The following is a 17,370-nucleotide window of genomic DNA, read 5'->3' as shown; positions in this document are numbered from 1 at the left end:
GATTGTTCCACCCAGATCTCTGTGTACAGTTGACAGTACCAAGCACCGGGAATAAATTTTCGAAGACTAAACCTCCAGACGTGTCGCACGCCTGGCGAACGTAATTATCTCATTAGAAACGAAACTTCACTCTACAAACCTCGCAAAGCGAACTGATTTTTCTAGACTTGGTGTTTAAACCCACCGGCAACAGACATGCTCACTGGAACAGAGCATGAGACCGAAAAATATTATTAACTAAACATACAAGCGGTTGCACACAAAACAAAAAACATACTCACTGAATCACCGTCCAAGCGTAATTTATGACGCTATCAATGGAGCTAACGCATTTCAGAACACGTGATATAGATTGACTAGGAACAGAAACACACACTAAACCCATAGATAAACCACACAGATGTCTGTTTGAAGGTCCCCTCCAAAACCAAACTCTTACTACAGCTAGCAGAAGGCAATTTTTCTGTCCGATTCTTTCAACATTCGTCAAATGAGTAACTAGGATCCAACAACTGAGCAAAATCTTTGAAGCACTTCAGCTACTTAGGAGAATACTGATCATTACGCAACTCTACCGTATTGCCAATTACAGCGCTATGGAAATCCTGCCACAATAATATCCAGATAAACGACTTTACGAACCGGCGATACAAAATAAATAAATTAATAAATTAAAATAAAAATTAAAAGAAAAACAATTTCCAGAACCACTAGGTTCTGCCTATCCTGCTTGCTCCATCGTCACTACTGCATGTCAAGAGAAAGAAGATCTTCTTTCTGGCCGCTGGAAGCCTAGATACAAGAACAATCGCCAGAGCCGCCAGGGATCGTGAAAGCAGCCGCAAGACAGCGTCACTTTGACAAAGAGCGCCGTGTACCTTAGGTGACAGGATTTTAGAATCCACGCAAGGCAGGACCGCACCTCACAGCTTATCTCATTGTTTATCTTCATGATTATCAGTAGTTTGAGTAACGTAGCAGTGGACATAGTAGCCCACTCCGCACTGTTGGCGAATTTCTCATGGCATCATCATTATGCATTGTTAGCAGATTACCTCCCTCCCCACCCTCTGAAGCCATAGACTATTTGCCATGTCTCTATAATTGCGGAAAATTCAGAACCTGACATGATATTCTAAATAGTCCATTGCGCAACAGTATTTTCCCCACAATCGCCTGATGCCATAGCTCAGAGTCCATTTTTCTATGTGTAAATCGGTGAGAAATTCAAGATGGACAGTGACACTGTTAGTGGAAACAAGACGCTTGTGCTGAGTATGGAAACCAAGATGGCTGACCTGAGGATACTGGCCCATCCTACAGGACTGTCAGATTTACTGGGTTTTACTCCATCCTAAGGAATTGTAATCTCAGATGTTTGACTGTGTATGGGAGCAAAATACCAAAATCTTTAGTAAAGTCTTACCTCGGAACAATAACTTACTACAGCAGCTAGTTGATCTTCATGTACCATATCTATCGTTGAATCTTCAGCTAGTCTGTAGTATTTTGCTACTTGAATTTCGGCAATTATTTTACTCAACACGTTGTTTCCCATAAGGCCGACGAATTCGAATTCTTTAGCCTTGAAAGAAATAAAACTGATGGCCACGACGTTTAGAGCCATGCTGCTGGATGTGTTGTTTCAAAAATGGTTCAGAAGGAGCAATTAGTTCAAGGCAGCCTCAACAGTTAAGGTTATTTGGGGCACCAAAAATTTCGTTATCACTACGAAAAGCAAGTCCCCTTATTGCCCGATGTTTAGCTTCTTCTAACACGCATCGAAGTCCTTCTTCTCAATAATTTTCCTCTTCCAGTCACAAAATCCACAGGTTGAAAATATACACGTGTTGTCTAAGTTCATGCTGTCGCTGAAGGTAGTTTACAAAAAATACAGAATGCATTTCCTACAAACTCAGAATACAACAATCGTTTTCTTTCAATTTTCTCTCAATATAGGAGTTTTGTAAAGAACAAGTTTTCGGATGCGTATCTTTTTGCGATTGTTAGACACGTCCAGATTTACTTAGATCGTCCAAACTGTTCTTAAAATAGTCTAAAACTTTCAATAAACACAGGTCCACGAATTAGTTTTTCACGTGTTTCCATTTCGCTGGATCTTTCTCCACTGTTGGACGTCGAAGGTGAATGTGACAGCGAATTTATTTGGTCGCGTACAACAGGTGTATGAGAAAGCAAGTTAATTGTTGGATGTTTTGACCTGCCACCCGACTCGGCTGTGACTGTTAGGTTCATTCAAAGAAAGTCTATGGCCAGTGACACGGAAATGCCCAGATCATGCAACACTAGTTGGAGGTGACTTTAACCTACCGAGTATAGACTGGGATGTCTACGGATTCATTGCTGGCGGTACAGACAGACAGTCATGAAAAATACTTTGGAACACATTTTCTAAAAATAGTCTTGATCAGCTAGCTCGGGAGCCCACACGCAATGGAAATATCTAGACCTTGTAGCCACAAAAAGGCTGGACCTTACCGAATATGTCAGTACAAAAACGAGGAAAAGCAGTCATGACGTCATTATAGCAACAATGATTACGAAAGTTAATAACTCCGTCAGGAAGGCTAGGAGAGTGTTCTGCTAGAGAGAGTAGATAAGCATTTCTTAGCATCTAGCTTAGACAGTGAAATGACATCACCTAGTCCCGGCAAGATGAATAGAGAGAAATTGTTGGTGAGCCGTGGCTGGCTCGTGTTATGCTTTGAATTAAACCTTGGTTGCTATTCTGTGATTAGTCTCCCGCAGTTATCGCAGTTATGCTGTTATCCTCTCTCTCCCCGAGTCGCAGCAGCAGAGTGTATCGATATTCGCACCCTTATACTATCTTTGTCCTCGCGCTTATAGTTTCCGGCTGTGCCGTGTGCAGGCAGTTGGTCGGTTGGCGTGGAGCAGCGAGGAAGTCTCCGTGACGCATGTCTGGTCGGGCACACCGGTGGTCGGAGTGTGAGGGGCTGTTCCCATTGCTACGAGGTCCGCGGTTCACCGATCCCGGCCACGAAATTTGAGTCATTACTAATCTACCAGCCAGCCCTAATTGTTCACATTGTGTCGTTTGAATTTCGTTGTGGGCTGCTGGAACATTCCCGCGAGCTACAACGTGTGTTTTCAAGTTAGCGAAATTCTAGCCGCCCTCCTGTGGAGTTTAAATTATCTTGATTATTTTTTAATTGACGTGCACCAGTGGTTACCTGCCCTGACCGTTGATGTAAATTCAGGCGGTGTGTTTTCCTCGTCGTGTTGTGTCTGTCCAGTACGGCGTGTAGTTTGACAGTAGTTTGACACCTGAATGAGTAATTCGTTGTGGGCTCCGATACCTTCTGCGTTCCAGGTTCGCAGGAGAGTTTCTGTAAAGTTTGGAAGGGAGGAGACGAGGTACTGGCAGAAGTAAAGCTGTGAGGACGGTGCGTGAGTCATGCTTGGGTAGCTCAGTTGATAGAGCACTTGCTAAAGGCAAAGGCCCCAAGTTCGAGTCTCGGTCCGGCACACAGTTTTAATCTGCCAGGAAGTTTCACCTTCTGCTTTGTTGCATTGAACTCCCTGTCATGTGCTGGTCGGGTGGAGCGGAAGTTATCCTGTCACTTGGTCCGTTGACTGTCTGTCGGTTGGGTTGCTGTCCGATTGAGAATTTTTGGGCCGACTGCCTGTCTCACCTAAGCGAGCGTTACTGTATTAATTCCAGGCCGACCCTTGGAAACTTCTGAGCGCCGTTTGATGTGCTGCCTTTTCTTATTTGTCTTTGTTGTTTGTTTATGTATGACTTCGAGCCGATTTTACATTCAAGTTGTTTTGCCCTTAAGGCGTGAGATTGTTTGGGCCTTCCGCCTAATTTAGAGAAATGTTTAAAGATGATGCCTTCTGCCTTTTAAAATTCAAATCCTTGTTTTTGAGTCTTAAATGATTGGCCTTCAGCCGGTTTTAAATTAAAATTGTTTTTCCCTTGAGGCGTGGGATTGAATGACGCATTTAGCCGGGAATTGAGCTCTAAAATTAATGTTTGGCTTGCTCTGTTTTTAATGTTTTCTTTACTCTTGTAATGTTTGTCAAATGAATAAAGTAGTATGTTCGAATGCAACTGACAGCCACTCATTTTGGCTCCAATGCACGAATTAAACTATCTGTTCTGTCTTGCGGGTATAGCAGGGATCTCATTGGGCAAAGATCAAGTAGACTGTAAATCGTTATGTCCCTAGTACGTGGATAAGGGATGGAATAGACCTACCATTGTTTAATAACGAAATTCGGAGGATGCTGAGAAAGCAGAGGCTGTTGCATTCTCGATTCATAAAGGAACGCTCAAATGACGACAAGCGAAGGTCAGTAGAGATTCGTGCGTCTGTGAAAAGATCTTTGCGCAAAAGATCTGGCGGAGAGCACCCGAGGAAATTCTGGTTTTATGTAAAATCGCTTAACGGATCCAAGGCCTCCACTCAGTCGCCGGCCGAAGTGGCCGTGCGGTTAAAGGCGCAGCAGTCTGGAACCGCAAGACCGCTACGGCCGCAGGTTCGAATACTGCCTCGGGCATGGATGTTTGTGATGTCCTTAGGTTAGTTAGGTTTAACTAGTTCTAAGTTCTAGGGGACTAATGACGTCAGCAGTTGAGTCCCATAGTGCTCTGAGCCATTTGAACCATTCCACTCAGTCCCTTGATGACCAGCCTGGTGTAGCAGTTGAAGTTAGCAAACCGAAAGCCGAAGTTTTAAATTTCACGTTCCACAATTCGTTCACACGAAAGAATTGTACAATAATACATTTATTTGACCTTTATAAGCACGTCGGACGTAGAGAAACAGTGAAAGATTTGAAAGGAAGTAAATCGCCAGGTCGCCAGGTCCGAATGAAATCCCAATTCGACTTTATAAAGACTACAGCATTAGTCCCTTACCTAGCCTGCATTTGTTGCTAGTCCTTCGCCCAGCCCAGAATCCCAAGCGACTGGGAAAAAGCGCAGGCGACTCTATCACATAGCAAAGGTACAAGAAGGGACCAGCAGACTTACAGACCAATATCCATAACTTCTGTTTGGTGCAGAATCGTTAAACATATTTTCAGTTCGAATATAATAAACTTTCTTGAGACTGAAAAGTTTATGTCCACGAATCAGCATGGTTTTAGAAAGCATCGCTCGTGAGAAACTCAGCTTATCCTTTCCTCACGTGATCACGGCGAACAATGGACGAAGGGCAACAGACAGATACCATATTTGCACATTTCCTGAAAGCATTTGACACGGTGCCCCAATGCAGCCTCTCGACGGAGATACGATCTTATGGAACAATTTCACAGCTCGAAGACTTCTTAAGTAATAAAACAGAGGAAGTTGAACTCGCCAGAGAGTGTTCACCAGAGACAAGAGTACCGTCAAGAGTGGCCAGAGAAATGTGATAGGACCGCTGTTGTTCTCTGTGTACATAAATTATTTGGCGGACAGGGTGGGCAGCAATCTACGTTCGTTTGCTGATGTCGCCGCGGTATACGATAAGGTGTCGTAGTTGACTGACTGTATGAAGAGACAAGATGATTTAGACAAAACTTTCAGTTTGTGAGATGAATGGCACCTAGATCTAATTGTGTAAAAATGTAAGCTAATGCGGATGAGTAGGAAGATCAAATCTGTAATGTTCGAACACAGAATTATTAGTGTCCTGCTTGACACAGTCAAGCCGTATAAATATCTAGACGTAACACGGCAAAGCGATATGAAATGGAATTAGAATGTGAGAATCGCAGTATGGAAGGCAAATGGTTGACTTCGGTTTATTGGGAGAATGTTAGGAAATAGTGGTTCACGTGTAAAGGACACCGCATATAGGACGCCGGTGTGACCTACTCTTCAGTACTACTCGAGTGTTTGGGATCCGTACCTGGTCAGATTGAAGACAGACATCGAAGCAATTCAGAGGCGGGCTGCTAGGTTTATTACTGGTAGATCTGAACAACCTGAAAATGTTAAGGAGATGCTTTGGGACATATCTGGTCAGATTGAAGGAAGACATCGAAACAATTCAGAGGTGGGCTGCTAGGTTTATTACTAGTAGATTTGAACAACTTAAAAATGTTAAGGAGTTGCTTTGGGAACTCAACTGGGAATCCCTGGAGGAAAGGCTACACGCTTTTCGAGAAACGCTATTGTGAAAATTTAGAGAACCGGTAGTGCCACACGGTCCTACTGTCCCCGACGTACACTGTGCGTAAGGGCGACTAAGGTAAGATACGAGGAATTAGAGGTCATACGGAGGCATATAGACAGTCGTTTTTCCCTCCCTCTATTTGCGAATGGGACAGGAAAGAGAATGACAAGTAGTGGTACAGAGTACCTTCCGCCAGCCACCATCGGTGGCTTACTGATTATCTATGTAGATATAAATGTAGCTGTAGACTTCACTAATTCACTATCAGTACTCTCCCGGTTTCGGTTTTACGATCGCTTAGTTCAGCATTCGATTTATTACCGACTCACAAAATACTACTCCACAACAACTGTACACTCACCGGGACTTGGCAAACTGTCCTTAGAAGTGGGCATAGGTGCAGGAGGTTCTGGTTCAGTACAAACTTCGGTGAGCTACCAACGGAGTAACCTTCCTATGTAAAGTACAGAGTTACTTTTGGCAATTTCTTCATATATTTAGCTGCTTCTTCCTGTGCTTTTCTTCTGCTAGACTCACTGAAAAACTTTCTCACGCCATGAGATTCCATCTCGAGTAACGAAAACAAGAAATGAAACTCGAATATGAGTTACACACTAACTGATCAGAGCAAGCAGTGTCACCCCGCGTACTAACAACAGCCAATCTGCAAATCTACTGTACATTACAAACCTCTAAACAGTACTGGCATTCGAATTAATCGTTCACCTCTACAACAATAGACAAGTGATAAAAGCAGTGAGAAAAAGAAGGAACGGGTGAGGGGTGAGTTATGTCACAGCCCACAAAATTTTCGGAAGCAACCGGTCTATTAATGCGGTCAAGAAATATTATCCTACTCCATGCACACATAGTTTACCAATGGATAGAACTTGTTGACATGAAACTACGCGGTGACAATTTTCGCTGGATTGGGACTGGGTATTCTATAACTACATGACACTGTACAACATTTCTGTTCAATGAGAAAATGTAGATCATGATTATCATGTACTACATTCGAACTTCTTTTTTAAAACCGAGCCGGCCGAAGTGGCCGTGCGGTTAAAGGCGCTGCAGTCTGGAACCGCAAGACCGCTACGGTCGCAGGTTCGAATCCTGCCTCGGGCATGGATGTTTGTGATGTCCTTAGGTTAGTTAGGTTTAACTAGTTCTAAGTTCTAGGGGACTAATGACCTCCGCAGTTGAGTCCCATAGTGCTCAGAGCCATTTGAACCATTTTAAAACTGATTTATGCTAATTTATTAAGATGGTGGAGGTAACAAACGAAGAAATTTGCCTCAAATATTGGTCATATGTCGTCCTATAATGGTGACTGTATCCTGAATGAGTCTTATTAGACATCCATTTGAGAACTCTAGGACGTTATAATGATTCCGTGTCACCGACGGCTTCTCTGTCTCTTGCAGCCTCAGCCAGTAGTCTGATAGCGCCTGTGACCCAGTGGGTTAAGGCTGATATTCCGAGTGATGCTTGCGTTTAGCTGTAGAGAAGTGAGATCACATGCCAGCAAGTTGCATAGAGACAATTTTGACTGGAGTTGCCACGAGTCTGTCAGATGTAGTGCTCATGTTTTGCAGACTACTGCCTTTAGAGAGTTGATTTACAGTATAGGTCTACTGGAGCGATGCAAGTAAGTATTATTTTGTTAGATTTTTTATCGCATCAGTAAGTTTTCACTATTTTACATTGTAATCTTTTCTATGTTTTAGCTGCATTATCGAATGATGCCACTGAGTGGAGGTAAAGACGGAACTGGGTTACAAACTCTTATTGAAAGTCTTTTGTCATTGCTAAGTTCAGTATTATATGAGAATTCAATTTAAAATCTTTTCTTTTATGCTCGTTGATTTAAGTTTTGAAGACAGCTAGGTCAAATTGGTTGAACCTGTGCAAATGATTAACGTTTAAATATTTTTACTATCACTTTTGAAGTTTACTAATTTGAAAGTGAAATACAGGTCTGCGAAACTTGATTTAATTTAAAGTTTTCTGGCCTGATACTTTATACTCCTGATACCTTACACTCATTTCAATCTTCACTAGCAGTCTGAAACTGGGACTGCCGGACGGGACTGCAAGAGACAGTGACTCCACCGCTTACACGGAATCACATTTCGTAGCACCACGCCGCGCCACCCACACGGGCGCTCCAACACGTTTGCGCACGATGACCGATCTATCACAATGGAGACAATACCAGATTTTCATTATTATTCTACACTCAACATTCACAACCTTACGACCACTGCTCATCGCGACGTTGGATGTCACCTAGTCACGTTCCGGGCACGTGACGCGGTAAAAAAAGAATGTGATCGGAGCAGAGACGGATGAGGATTACCCTAGCGAAGATATGAGCTGAAAATCAGGAAATCGACTGAGATAAGCGAATCTGACAACGGGCACATTATTATTACTCAGAGCCTGTGACCGAGTATCCTGAAAATAGCGAAGCTGGTCGAATGTTCACGAGCTACTGTCGTGAGCATGTATGGAAAGTGGTAGAGGAACAGTGAGACTACCACTAGGCGCTAAGTGGTTAGACGTCGAGAAGTCTTCACAGAACATGGGGTTCGGAGGCTTGTCGGCTCTGTAAAATAGGATAGACGGTAATCTGTGGTATCTCTTCCGAATGTGCACAAAGTTCCAGCGTGCGCAAGTGTTTCGAAGCAGACTGTTCATGCTACATTGTTGAACGTGGAGCTTTGCAGCAGACGACCCGAAAGTGCTCCGATGTTGACTGAACGAGATCGACAATTAACGACTGCAGTGGGCACGCGACTTTCGAGATTCGACAGTGGATCATTGAAAACGTGTCGGCTCTTCGGATGAATCACGTTTCTTGCTGCACCAGATCGATGGTCGTCCCCACAAACGCCATCATCGAAACGAACGGCGGCTCCAAACATGCATTGCGCCACGGACGCAGGCTGGTGGGAGCAGTGTTATGCTGTAGGAGACATTCTCCTGCCCTTGCATCGGATCTATGTTAATAAGAATCCATCGTTTCAACTGCGGACCACCTGCATCTCTTCACCCTTCATGTCTTTCCTGACAGCGACGTCATCTCTCAACGGTATAATTGTATGTGTTTCGTAGCCAAAAGTGCTATAGTGGTTTGAAGAGCATGGCTTGATGATCACGTTAATGTCTTGGCCACCAAATTTGCCTGATGTGAATCCGTTGGAACCTTTCTGGGTCGCTATCGAGCGCTTCACTTGTGTGTAGACATCTGATGCCACATACCTCCACAAACCTAACAACAAATTGCAGAACCGATTGTACCAAGAACTGGTGCTGTATTGCGCTCCAAAGATGGACTGAGAAGCTATTAAGCAGGTGGTCATAATGATTTCGCTCGTCAGTTTATCAATAAATGCAAAAATAGCTAACATATCACGCAACCACCTGAAATACTTCTCGTCATTTTAAAAGTGTTTTGCCTAGTTTGTAATGACACTTCTGCATACCCTCACAACATCTGTAGTATTCCTCAATGCTGGTTTGACAAAAGATGAATTTAACGGTGAATTTATTACAAATTTGTTGGTCAACGAGCAAAAAAGTGCGTTCTCGATACGAATCAGGACACATAATGCGCAGGGGAAAAGGTGTAAAACAAATTTCTGTATGCATACTTAAAGGCCGAAGAAACTGGTATATGCATGCTTATTCAAATACAGAGATTTGTAAATAGGTGGAATACGGCGCTGCGGTCTAGAGCATTTGTTGGATCGGTTACTGCTGCTACAATGGTAGGTTATGAAGATCTAGGTGAGTTCAGCGTGGTGTTAAGGTAGCACACGAGCGTTGGGACACACCATCTTGAGTTAGAGACTAAGTGGGGATTTTCCCGTACGTCCATTCCATGAGTGTGCTGTGAATATCAGAAGTCTGGTAAAACATCAAATCTCCAAGATCGGTGCGGTCCGAAAAAGATCCTGCAAGAATGGGACCATAGACGACTGAAGATAATCGTTCAACGTGACAGAAGTGCAATCCTTCCGCCAATTGTTGCTGATTTTAAGTGCTAGGCCGTCAACAAGCGTCAGCGTGCGAACCATTCAACGAAACATCATCGATGTGGGATTTCAGAGCAGAAGGCACACTGGGACACTCAGATGTTTAGGACGGGTGCTAGTGACAGAGCATCGAGTGACATTATACTGAGTGCACTATCCGAAAATTACCTCGAGCGATTAAACAGAGAACCGACTCGTGGAGATAACATCTTGGACCTACTAATAACAAACAGACCCGAACTTTTCGACTCTGTAAGCGCAGAACAGGGAGTCAGTGATCATAAGGCCGTTGCAGCATCCCTGAATATGGAAGTAAATAGGAATATAAAAAAAGGGAGGAAGGTTTATCTCTTTAACAAGAGTAATAGAAGGCAGATTTCAGACTACCTAACACATCAAAACGAAAATTTCTGTTCCGACACTGACAATGTTAAGTGTTTATGGAAAAAGTTCAAGGCAATCGTAAAATGCTTTTTAGACAGGTACGTGCCGAATAAAACTGTGAGGGACGGGAAAAACCCACCGTGGTTCAACAACAAAGGTAGGAAATGGTTCAAATGGCTCTGAGAACTATGGGACTTAACATCCATGGTCATCAGTCCCCTAGAACTTAGAGCTACTTAAACCTAACTAACCTAAGGACATCACACAACACCCAAAGTTAGCAAACGACTGTGAAAGCAAAGAGAGCTTCACTGCAGGTTTAAACGCAGCCAAAACCTCTCAGACAAACAGAAGCTAAACGATGTCAAAGTTAGCGTAAGGAGGGTTATGCGTGAAGCGTTCAGTGAATTCGAAAGTAAAATTCTATGTACCGACTTCACAGAAAATCCTAGAATGTTCTGGTCTTACGTTAAATCAGTAAGTGCCTCGAAACAGCATATCCAGACACTCTGGATGATGATGGCATAGAAGCAGAGGATGACACGCGTAAAGCTGAAATAGTAAACACCTTTTTCCAAAGTTGTTTCACAGAGGAAGACCGCACTGCAGTTCCTTCTCTAAATCCTCGCACAAACTAAAAAATGGCTGACATCGAAATAAGTATCTAAGGAACAGAAAAGCAACTGAAATCACTCAACAGAGGAAAGTCCACTGGACCTGGCAGGATACCAATTTGATTCTACACAGAGTACGCGAAAGAACTTGCCCTCCTACTATTAGCCGTGTACCGCAAGTCTCTAGAGGAACGTAAGGTTCCAAATGATTGGAAAAGAGGGCAGGTAGTCCCAGTCTTCAAGAAGGGTCGTCGAGCACATGCGCAAGACTATAGACCTATATCTCTGACATCGATCTGTTGTAGAATTTTAGAACATCTTTCTTGATCGCGTATCATATCATTTCTGGAAAACCAGAATCTACTCTGTAGGAATCAACATGGATTCCGGAAACAGCGATCGTGTGAGATCCAACTCGCTTTATTTGTTCATGAGACTCAGAAAATATTAGATACAGGCTCCCAGGTAGATGCCCTTTTCCTTTACTTCCGGAAGGCGTTCGATACAGTTTCGCACTGTCGCCTGATAAACAAAGTAAGAGCCTACGGAATATCAGACCAACTCTGTGGCTGGATTGAAGAGTTTTTAGCAAACAGAAGACAGCATGTTGTTCTCAATAGAGAAACGTCTACAGACGTTAAGGTAACCTCTGGCGTGCCACAGGGGAGTGTTATGGGACCATTGCTTTTCACAATATATATAAATGACCTAGTAGATAGTGTCGGATGTTCCATGCCCCTTTTCGTGGATGATGCTGTAGGATACAGAGAAGTTGCAGCATTAGAAAATTGCAGAGAAATGCAGGAAGATCTGCAGCGGATAGGCACCTGGTGTAGGGAGTGGCAACTGACCCTTAACATAGACAAATGTAATGTATTGCGAATACATAGAAAGAAGGATCCTTTATAGTATGATTATATGATAGCGGAACAAACACTGGCAGCAGTTACTTCAGTAAAATATCTGGGAGCATGCGTGCGGAACGATTTGAATTGGAATGATCATATAAAATTAATTGTTGGTAAGGCGGGTACCAGGTTGAGATTCATTGGGAGAGTCCTTAGAAAATGTAGTCCATCAACAGAGGCGGTAGCTTACAAAACACTCGTTCGAGCTATAGTTCAGTATTGCTTATCAATGTGGGATTCGCACCAGGGCGGATTGACAGAGGAAACAGAGAAAGTCCAAAGAAGAGCGGCGCGTTTCGTCACAGGGTTATTCGGTAAGCGTGATAGCGTTACGGAGATGTTTAGCAAACTCAAGTGGCAGACTCTGCAAGAGACGCGCTCTGCATCGCGGTGTAGCTTGCTGTCCAGGTTTCGAGAGGGTGCGTTTCTAGATGAGGTCTCGAATATATTGCTTCCCCCTACTTATACCTCCCGAGAAGATCACGAATGTAGAATTAGAGAGATTCGAGCGCACACGCGGAGGCTTTCCGGCAGTCGTTCGTAACACGAACCATACGCGACTGGAACAGGAAAGGGAGGTAATGACAGTGTCACCTGAAGTGCCCTCCGCCACACACCGTTGGGTGGCTTGCGGAGTATAAACGTAGATGAAGATGTAGATGTGTACCCTTGATGACAGCGCGACACATAGCTTTACGCCTCGCCTGGACCCGTCAACACCGACACTGGACTTTTGATGACTGGAAACGTGTTGCCTGGTCGGACGAGTCTCGTTTCAAATTGTATTGAGCTAATGAACGTATACTGGTATGGAGGCAGACAACTTCAAAAATCCACGGACCCTGCATGTCAGCATGTTCAAGCTGTTGGAGGCTCTGTAATGGTGTGGGACGTGTGCAGTTGGAGTGATATTGGACTCCTGATATGTCTAGATACGACTCTGACGAGTGACACGTACGTAAGCATTCTGATCAACTGCATCCATTCATGTTCCATGGTGTATTCCGACGGACTTGAGCAATTCCAGCAGGACAATGCGACACCTCATACTTCCAAAGTTGCTACAAAGTGGCTCCAGAAGCATTCTTCTGAGTTTAAACACTTCCGCTGGCCACCGAACTCCCCAGACATGATCATTATTGAGCATATATGGGATATCCAGCCCCTCGTATTTTTAGGGATTTATGACAGCCCTGCAGTACTCATGGTGTCACTTATCTCCGGCACTACTTCAGACATTAGTCGAGTCCATGCCACGTCGTGTTGCGGCCCTTCTGCGTGCTCGTGGAGGCCCTACACTATTTAGGCAGGTATACCAATTTCTTTGGCTCTTCATCGTAGGTTAAACATAAATAATTACAGGCAATGTCTTCTGAATTCGGAACTAAATGCAGCCGTGCAGTTTGTCATTCAGTCAAATGGTTTTTTTTTTCATGTTTACGCAACATGAACTTGTTTTAAAGCACAGGACGACCAACGTCAAATATTTCAGTATGAGATCAATATAGAATCTTGGGGTCACTACTGCATGTAAAATAATGATATTGTAAATACCTTGTAACTTACGATGAATACCACTTTTGTGACATATTATTTATATATATTTAGTCATCCATCGTAATTGCGTAAGTAATGTAAAAAAACTATATGTGAAAATACTGAATGTAAATATACTCCATGAAAATAAATTTATTACATATCTTATATGAAGTGTATTTATATGTTCTTCTCTTTGTTTTCATTGACATTCTATCTGTAGTTTCAACATTAGCGAGTTGCCACATTGGCTCTCTCTCTCTCTCTCTCTATCTATCTATCTATCTATCTATCTCCAAATCTCCATTCTCCATCTCTTTCTTTCATCATGTTTTTTCATGCTCTATCTCCTGTTGGAAAACAATTGTTATTTTTAATGTCTTCTTGCGTTGTCAAAAACAGCGGTAGGTAATGGTGTCGACTCCCAATCAGAGATATAAATTTTCATCACATCGTTTCAGATTCTTGCCACTACCAGCTAATGGTGAGAAAGGATAGTTAACAACTCATTGTGTGGAGCGCACGATGCTATGTGTTCGGTTCGATTCCCACTCAGCAATGAACTCTTCAGCACGAGCTCAAATACTCTCTCATCTCGCTGATGTTGAAAGAAACTTATATTTAACGTCAATTCATGGCTAGAAAAGAAAGGTGGTATGTTCCACGTTCGGACCCGGGAAGACAAACATTATGTATTCGTCCCGTTATTTTTGACTCAAATATCTCACTACTGCTGAAAAACTCGATTGCTTGTATTAGAATATGCTTAGTTACCAATTCGATTAGGTGCTGGGTATGAATTTATGTTCAACACGATATTTTACCCCATGTGATTTAAAGTTTTTAAGTCAGGAACAGATTTGCTAACTGATACTGGCAAAAAAAATGTTTCACGTTTCTTATGTATAGTCAATAATCACGTTCAGTCTCGGGCGGGCTTGGAAACATAGCTTCAATATTGTTGCCAATAGGCGTAGGGTTTGAATCCATATCCAGAACAAACCCGTTTGTCATGTCATTTTGACTTCAAAAATAAGTATAATTTGCTGGTCATGAATCACTTAGATTTATAATGTCACAGTATGTTACGCAACAACAGTGACAGGTGAATTTCGAGCAGCATGTAGATCCACGTGCCATCGTTAGTTCAGTGAAATTACTAGCGATACGCTGTTACAGCATTTAATCGCCGTTTCTCTTTCTGTTTATTTCATTCATTGTAGGCAAAATCAATCTCCAAGCGAGCGATAGTTAAAAGCTGGTTGGAAAACATTTTAGAGAGTAAGAATATTTCGAATTATCACTGAATTTTGGGAGTACAAATATTTCCGCAAAACCTTCTTTTACAAAAGTTAGTTTTCATTAAGGAATATTGAATGGTTTAACTGAGCTACGGGCATTAGTTGTTTCTGGTACTAACAAGAGTGCTAAGTTTTTAGGATTGTCACTTATGACTGGTATTATATTTGAGTTAACCCTGTGTAACCTCTAATAAGGAATTGCCTCATATTTGCGGTATCGTTGTATTAATTTACATCTGTACTTGCCATATAGAGCCGTGTTCTCTGGCGGTCACTAGAGATAACCATTTTGTATAGTTAAATGACTGTACAGTTAATGTTTCTGAAGACCTGAAAGGAAGATAAGTTGCGTGGGGAGCCTGTAAATCAGGCGTATCCCAGTTCGCATCGTTCTGACACTTTTGTGCATAAGAGTAAATGAGACAGTATTTTGAACCACTCGCTGTCCGAATGAGAATTCAGTTTGTTAACGAGTACGCCATCTCTGTTGGCCTCCTATTGTAATCAACATTGCTCAGCACCACATGGTAAAATATGAAAAGTTCGCTGCTGTAAGCTAAAAATACTAATTGGAGCACAACTCGCATTTCTCGGCAAAAGACTCAAGGCGCTGGAAATATGGCATAAATTGCGTAACCCGGGTAACAAAATGTAGAAACGAGATTTACACTGAAAATACATTCTCTGAGGAGCAGAAACGCGAATGCGCACCTCTTTTGACACGGGGATGCATGGTGCCAAACAGCAGCTTTCGCAACTTTAGAACAGAGAAAACCGACGAACAAATATCTAACGTCCCTGTTTGTTATCAGCGGTTCTAGTATAATCAGAGCAGTCTGCGCTATACAGCGAAACTGCTAATTGATATGTAGCATATACAGATGCTCACCTCAACTGCAGACATACAGTGCTTTGTTATTAAGGTTAAAACTTCAAACAATATCTGTTATGAAACTGTTCCTCATCTGTTCGTGACTGCAAAAAAAGGAGGTAATTTAAAATAGTTGTGAATGATTTACAGTCAATTACTTACCGTGTAAGAAGCCGACACTTAAGATTGGTTAATTCCTTGTAGATGGTTGTGCAATTCTTGTAATATGTCTATATAGTTCATGTAATTCAAAGTCTTTCGTATTAACAATACATTTGACATCGAATATATGGATGTGTAGAGAATCTTGCTGTAAGAGAGATTCACTCATTGAAACATTTTGAATGAGACTGTAAGCGGAACTGTTTGTTTCTGAAGCACAAACTTGCTTAACACTGGGCACAGTAAAAAGAACTGTAGTTATGGTTGACTTAGCTGGCACTCGATGAACCACGTAACAAAGCAAGGCTGGGATGTGTTACACACTGAACCGAAGAATGACTTTCTATTACAAGTGCCGTAAAAATAAATAGTTTCTTCGCACTTTTTGATCATCATGATCTCCAAAACCATTGGTTACAGCTGGTGCTGCTAACAACGCGACACCTATACAGGAACGCCTCTCAAATAATATGAGATAAACAGCGGCACAGGCCAAGTTTTTGAGATTCAGTGTCTACACCTGCAGGCTATTAATCACCATGAAGTTCGATGTAGGAAATACTTTTTATTATACAACATATTTTAAGTCTGTAATAGTTCTAGTTACAGATGAAGCGTGAAACTGTTCGTACACCCCTGCATGAGCTGTTCTTTGCCAAATTTTATCTTAGCAGTATTACATCTCTTTTAAGTTCAAGGTAGCGGCTGTAAAAATTTGTCAACATCTCTCCTACACAATCTCGCCGAGGAACCAAGCCTGTGACTTCGTAAACGCTCCTCTGTTAGCCGCACTTCACATTGTTTTTTTTTTTTTTTTTTTACTATGGGACTCAACTGCTGTGGTCATAAGTCCCCTAGAACTTAGAACTACTTAAACCTAACTAACCTAAGGACATCACACACAGCCATGCCCGAGGCAGGATTCGAACCTGCGACCGTAGCGGTCGTGCGGTTCGAGACTGTAGCGCCTTTAACCGCTCGGTCACTACGGCCGGCTCTTCACATTGGTCCCATAAGCTTGAGCAGTACTTAATTGTGTTTCATATGCAGTCAGCTAAGAAACTGAAGTTTCAATTAATTCCTCTATGTGTTCTTGGTGAAACATTGTGTACTATGTAAAGTAAAATACATAAAATAGTAATGAGTATCATCAGAGTGTAGAATACAGATGTAACTTATTAATTATTGAAGTAGTCGACAGGTTAATACACGTTTATCTTTGCTTGGTTGCCATCTTTGAAATTAGTTGTATATTAGAAAACGGGCTTACAACGTGAAACTAAACTACACTATTAAAGTAGTCACCAGAGATAACTGTTACAGTTTAAGCCCAGAAGTGATAAATTAAGTGGTTCATATGTTAGTATCTTATCTTGGAATAAGCCGTGTGCTGGAAAAT

This window comes from Schistocerca piceifrons, chromosome 4, assembly GCF_021461385.2.
Source record: "Schistocerca piceifrons isolate TAMUIC-IGC-003096 chromosome 4, iqSchPice1.1, whole genome shotgun sequence".
Taxonomy (NCBI): Eukaryota; Metazoa; Arthropoda; class Insecta; order Orthoptera; family Acrididae; genus Schistocerca; species Schistocerca piceifrons.
Note: the sequence above shows the minus strand (reverse complement) of the source record.